This window comes from Pygoscelis adeliae, unplaced genomic scaffold (genome assembly GCF_000699105.1).
Source record: "Pygoscelis adeliae isolate BGI_AS28 unplaced genomic scaffold, ASM69910v1 Scaffold171, whole genome shotgun sequence".
Lineage (NCBI taxonomy): Eukaryota > Metazoa > Chordata > Aves > Sphenisciformes > Spheniscidae > Pygoscelis > Pygoscelis adeliae.
Genome location: NW_008824186.1, coordinates 3,486,407 through 3,492,201, shown reverse-complemented (window position 1 = coordinate 3,492,201; position 5,795 = coordinate 3,486,407). Strand labels below are relative to the sequence as shown.

Below are 5,795 nucleotides of genomic sequence, written 5' to 3'. Positions count from 1 at the left end.
CTGCTGAAGTCAAGCCTGAAGGAAAGGTTAAGACTTCATGATTTGCCCCAGTGCCAGGATGCAGAGCTCTCCAAAGAATTAACTAGGACCGGTTACAATCATAGTATTAAGTGACTTATGAGATAATATATTTAAAATTACGAACATTCCACTATTTATAAGAAAGAGGGGAAAAGCGGGGGGAAAAGTAAGCTTTTAAAAGTAAACAGGACAATTTTTGACTTAGAAGTGAATCTGGTATCAAAGAGACTGAAGAAAAATCAGGGACATTCCCAACAAGGCAAAAAATGTAAACAAACTGCTGCAATTCTAGACCGGAGGGAATACATTCTTCGATCCTAAAATGAGAGACTTGAAGGACAAATGCCAAGAAAAATGAAACAGAAGCCTGCACCTTTAAACACAACCATGCTACAGTGGTGGTGTGTTTGTTTAACACACAGACAGAAGACTTCAGTCTTTGCCAATATTTTTCTCAGTTGCTGACTTCTACTGCATAAATGCCGGAATTCCTGAAAAACTGGTACAACACCTACAGTCTTGTCCAGTCTCCCCCCGGTTTTCTCACTGCTAAAGAGCAGTGAAGAACTTTATCGCTTAGTAGTCCAATTTCTATTGCTCCTTTTTGAAGGCACAAGCTAATTGCCAACTGAGACTATGAAAATAAAAGAAATGAGATCCATTCCAACCCATCAGTATATCTGAATCCTATCATGTGAGTTGCCAATTGGTTTTCCAGTCCTCACACTCAATATCTGCTGTTAATTTGCTTGCTATTTCAAGAACTTGAAGACTGTCAGCAAAATCCATGATGCATAACAAAACTTATAATTGAAAAGAAAAAAACAACATCTGATGCTTTTCTGACAGGATAAACACCAAGTCTGAAAACACTGATCAGAAGATAGGAGATGTACTAACTTAAGAGCTATTTGTATTAAAATATGATTGCAAATGAAGCAGTGAAAGAAACGGTTACAGAAATAAGTTCAAACTTAGGCAGAACCACTTGATGAAATCCCCAAATTTTCCACTGGGCTAAAGAGAGGAGAAAAAAATTTCACAAAACATTATTTTTAAAGGAGATGACTGAACCTGTCTATACTTTCTGAAGGCTGCATTATCTATGCCAATTAAAATTTTGCTTCTTAAAAAGAGTTAAGGCACTTCCTCTAGAGTTACTAAAAAAAGCAAATGAAAGCCTTGGCTTCACAGAGGTGAGCGATAGTGAGCCGTTTGTTCTTGACCTCTGGATCACCCTACAGATCAAATTCTTGGACATAAGAAAAACCCACTAGTATTCATTAAACACAACTGGGAGGCCAGCTTTGTGCTTCTGTTCTTGAGACCTGAACAAGCTACAACTTGACAAGTGCGCAGGATATCGCTGAACAATGCTGCTGTTCCTGTCAGAAGGGAAGAGCTTTATTCCCTGCTTCTTTCAGGATGAATTGATTTTCATCACAATGATGCAAATCGCAGATTTCAATCATTATTTAAATAATCAATTTTAATCTTTTACGTTTGTGCTTTTCAGTTATTTCCATAAAGTTGATTCTGTTAACCATTAAAATGCACTGATTTATATCAAATTAGCTTTTATATTAAACATTTTCTACCCTCAAAAAGATTCATCTATCTATAGTCATCTAAACAAATATATACGCTGCAAGTCTTGGGTCTTCAGTTTTACTTTTCATTCTGCTAGATATGGGTGGAATTTGCCCATATTTTTTAATAGCTAAAAATAATGTCAATGATTGCTTTATTAGATTATTTTATACTTATGGCTTGTGACATTTTTTGTGGAATTTTTATGGAGAACAGAATTTAAAATCCATAGATAAGCCTATTGCCTCATTACTCATGAAATTAACTACATAAATTTCTAGGCACACAAAATAGAGTTTATCAGAATACTTTTTCACTTAAACTATTTTTGTCTTTCAAACAAACCAAAAAAGCTACCTGTAGAGCTGAAAAGCAGAACAAAATAAACCAGAGAAAAATATTCTCCCTGAACAATTGTTTCTGTCAAAACTTGGTTTAAACAAATTCTGGCTCCAGTTAACTGCAGTTCTCTGGTGGTTTGAATGCTTTAAAAGCTTCATTAGAAAACAGACATTGCTAGAATACTTGTATTCAAACGTCTATAACATTATAGTAAAATCAGTCCTTAGCATGGATGAACAATTTCAAATATAATTTTAAAAACACACGTATTTTAAAATAACATTTGAATTTAAATAAAACTTACATGTATTCACTTATACAGATTCAGCACCCGAAGCTGCAGTAAAAACAGGCTGTCTCTCCTTACGCTTTTACAGATACATCAGTATGTGTTATGCTTACATATACTTCACAAAGGGAGTTTTAAAATTTAAAAATTCATATTTCCATTAATGTTTGTATTTTTTGTCCTGTTCAATAAGTAGCCTCAATCTCAAATTTCCAAAGGAGAAAATGTTTCCATTGGAATCTTTAAGAGTTTTGACTGCATAAACTATCAATTCTTTTCCCATCAAACAAGCCAGGTTCATAGGGCAAAGTCAGAAGGAAGAGAAAGGAGGGAACTGTTTTTGTGGATTGTTATCTATAGACCAAATGGAAAATCTTCAGCCATTTTGCTCCTTCAAGGTACATCAAAGAATCTCCTATTTGAGGTGTGAAAATGTCAGTTACATTCTCCACCTCTGAAAATGAGCAGAGCTTCGAGCGTGATTCATGTCCCACCCTTGCTCTTTTCTCTTTTAGGGGCCCATACTCTGTTTTCAACTCCCCTCCAGCTAATGCCATTTAATACTCTCAGAACCATCAGGCTAAATTCAAATTTTCTGCTCCTTAGAGGCTGTTGATATGCACCACCGCACATTCCAATTGCAAATACACATGAATGCTCCTGTGTATTGTAAGTTATTTTCTACATACAAATTCTACTAAATTGTAAGTTAGGAGGCACTACTTGAATTCTCTTAGGTCTTTAGAAAGCTTTCAGATGTACCATGAGTAATAACATGTAATGAATATGGACTGATATTTCTTTTCTGTAGTTACACTGAGTTGGCAATTTACATTTTCTAAATAGATAAGATGACTTATAGCCAGTTTTCCCAGTCTTCTGGCAATTACTTCTTAGAAACCCCTGACAGGCTGAAACCTCCAGAATCACAGCTGTTATTCTTGGTTTGATCCCTCTTTTTAAATTAAAACCAGTAGCTTTATCAGCAAATGAGAATTTTTTCCCTCTGGAAACACTTACAAAAAATGCACATAAATTGAACATGCCAACTTATCTCATTTTAAGGCTGGACCATCTTCTGGGTTAATGACCAGTGTTCCACTTCTGTGACAGAACTAATTGGGGTAAGGAGGCCATAAATACATACAAAACCCCCCCAAATTCTCTTCCTTTGGGGTAGTCTTAAGATTTATAGTAGTAGAGTGAAATGTGGTTGGAGGGGAAGGAGAAAAAAATTAGTAAGTCCTAACAGGCTTGTCTGATCATTCTGTCTCAGTTTCCAGGCACAGAACAGATTTGGAACAGATTTTTCCAGTATCTGATGTGACTTTTCTTTCCTCTCAAAGACCAACTAAAATGTAGGAAACTAGCAGAATTTTCACATTTTCCAGGAACTGCCATTATTAAAAAAAAAAAACAAACCCAAAACAAAACATCACCTCTATCCTCTGAACATAGACTAGCTCATCTAAAAAGCTGTATTCAAAATGATAGCCTGAACCCCACATCAACCGTTGCTCAAAACATGCTTTGACAACAGTTTTTCCACAGCTGAACACAAATGAAACATCCTTCAAGAGAGAGGAGAAGTCTGCGCTTGGTTGGAGCTCAGCGTGCCTTTGTAGCAATCTAGCTTTATTTCCCATTGATCACTAACTGGAAAAATCCAGTTATCAATGGATTATGGAGAGGAATAATTAACGTTTGTCTTCCATGACTAGGTCAGAATACATATGCCATTCACTTGTTACAGTCAAAACAACTCAGTTCCTTGATGTGGGGTCCCTTACTATTTCAGAACAAACGTTCTAAATCCATGTGTATACCTGCAAAATGAAAGAACTTCTGAATGCAGCTGGAGACAAAAGGGTAACAGATTGCCATTATGGATTCAGGAAGCAAAAGAAGGAAAAAAAGATCACTGCATTTTGCCAGTACATATAAATGTAAATGTAAATGTAAATGTAAAGGCATATCACACAGTTCTCCATTTCAGAATACCAAGCTCTCTCTTCCCCAAAGATTTGGATTCTACATTTCCCCAGACTTGGATTCTACGTTCTCCTCCAGATCTCTCCAGCAGCTCTGCAGTAAGCAGAGTCCAGGTAAATCTGCCCCAAATAAATCTGAAAAGATGTCTACACTTCGTAATCATTGGATGCCTGCAGAATACAAGCCCTCTGAGTCTGAGACATACATATGAAAGAAGTTGAACACAATCTTAATCTTAGTAGCTCACCTTCCAGCTCACACAGCTGCTCACCTTGCAGCAAGTCTCAAATTCACCTCACACTACCCAAGGCCTTTATGTGCCCGGTTTTCTGTATGTTCTATGCTGCTATACTAAAAAAACCTACTTTGACATGTCTTTAAGAGATGATTCCTAATCTGAATTAAGATCATCTTTCCCAATTAGCTGATACTGCAGGATTTAGAGTATTTTTTTCTTAGCTAAGCAATGTCAGGCTTATTTTTACTACTAGCTAAAGGCTATGACTTTTGAATTAAGAAAAAAAATACCTTAAGTCAAGAATGTGAGATACAGAGCTACATCACCTTTACCTAGCCAGCACTAATGTACACATACGACACACACACACACACAAAAAAAAGCAGCACTGTCGGAAGCATCAACATATGTGGTGGTGTATAAATCACCAAGGCCTGCAGGCCAGTCATTAGAGAGGAGATGAAGGGGAAAATTTCTAATGTCTGTATAGGTTTGCCCCATTCTTTGGTTCAACCTCTACCACTGCCCCCTTCCTCTCCTACTTTCACCTTTAAAGCAAGCCTGACATCAAAAATATAAGCTATAAGCTTACAATAAACCCTTCTTATAGGTGTGCATAAATTAGCATCTAAGTACTTCAGCTGACAATTGAGAATGCCAAGTAGCATAATGATTATCACCATCACTGAAGTTCAGGTTCCTGGTACAGTCTCAAAGGACTGTGGCTGTTGTTAGCATGAGGATTTAAAACAAGGGCTACCCAAGACTCCACAGAGAGGTACCAGGCATCGCAATTAAACAACATGTAGAAAAAACACAGAAGAGTCTCCTCGGTACAAAACTGGACAGCAATTTTTCCTGCATATGCTCAGCACAGGGGTGGAATGAGATCAAAACTGGCTTGAAATTTCATTATCACAACTTTACAAGCAAGAGAAAACAATGCCTAGAACTGATCAGAAATAACGCTTAAAGCACCTGCTGCCTTGAACCTTGTGCTGTGTGGGTGTTAAACACTACCATACTAATCTATTAGCACAGCAGACATAAATACCTAATATACAATATAATGAAGCTTCCTTCCCCAGTACATACTAAGATCCCACTGCAGTTAATCCACAAGCACAGAGTGGATATTGAGTCCACAATTTTTTAAGTGAATTCAGCAGGGAGAACAGAAATAATTACAATTCTTTTTCTCTTATTTCACACACATGGCTAAATATAGCCTATTTATCCACAAAAAAATGCGGCAATTGTTTCAGAGTGGTTTACAGCTAAGTTCGATACTGTTCTGCAGGGCAATGCAACAAAGCAGCTTCA

At 36.9% G+C, this 5,795-nt stretch overlaps 1 protein-coding gene across 2 annotated transcripts in view; it reads right to left on the bottom strand.

The window, feature by feature from the left end:
- The window catches only part of MPPED2 (metallophosphoesterase domain containing 2), a 102,525-nt gene that overhangs the window by 41,562 nt on the left and 55,168 nt on the right, over nucleotides 1–5,795 (bottom strand). The window lies entirely within an intron of this gene.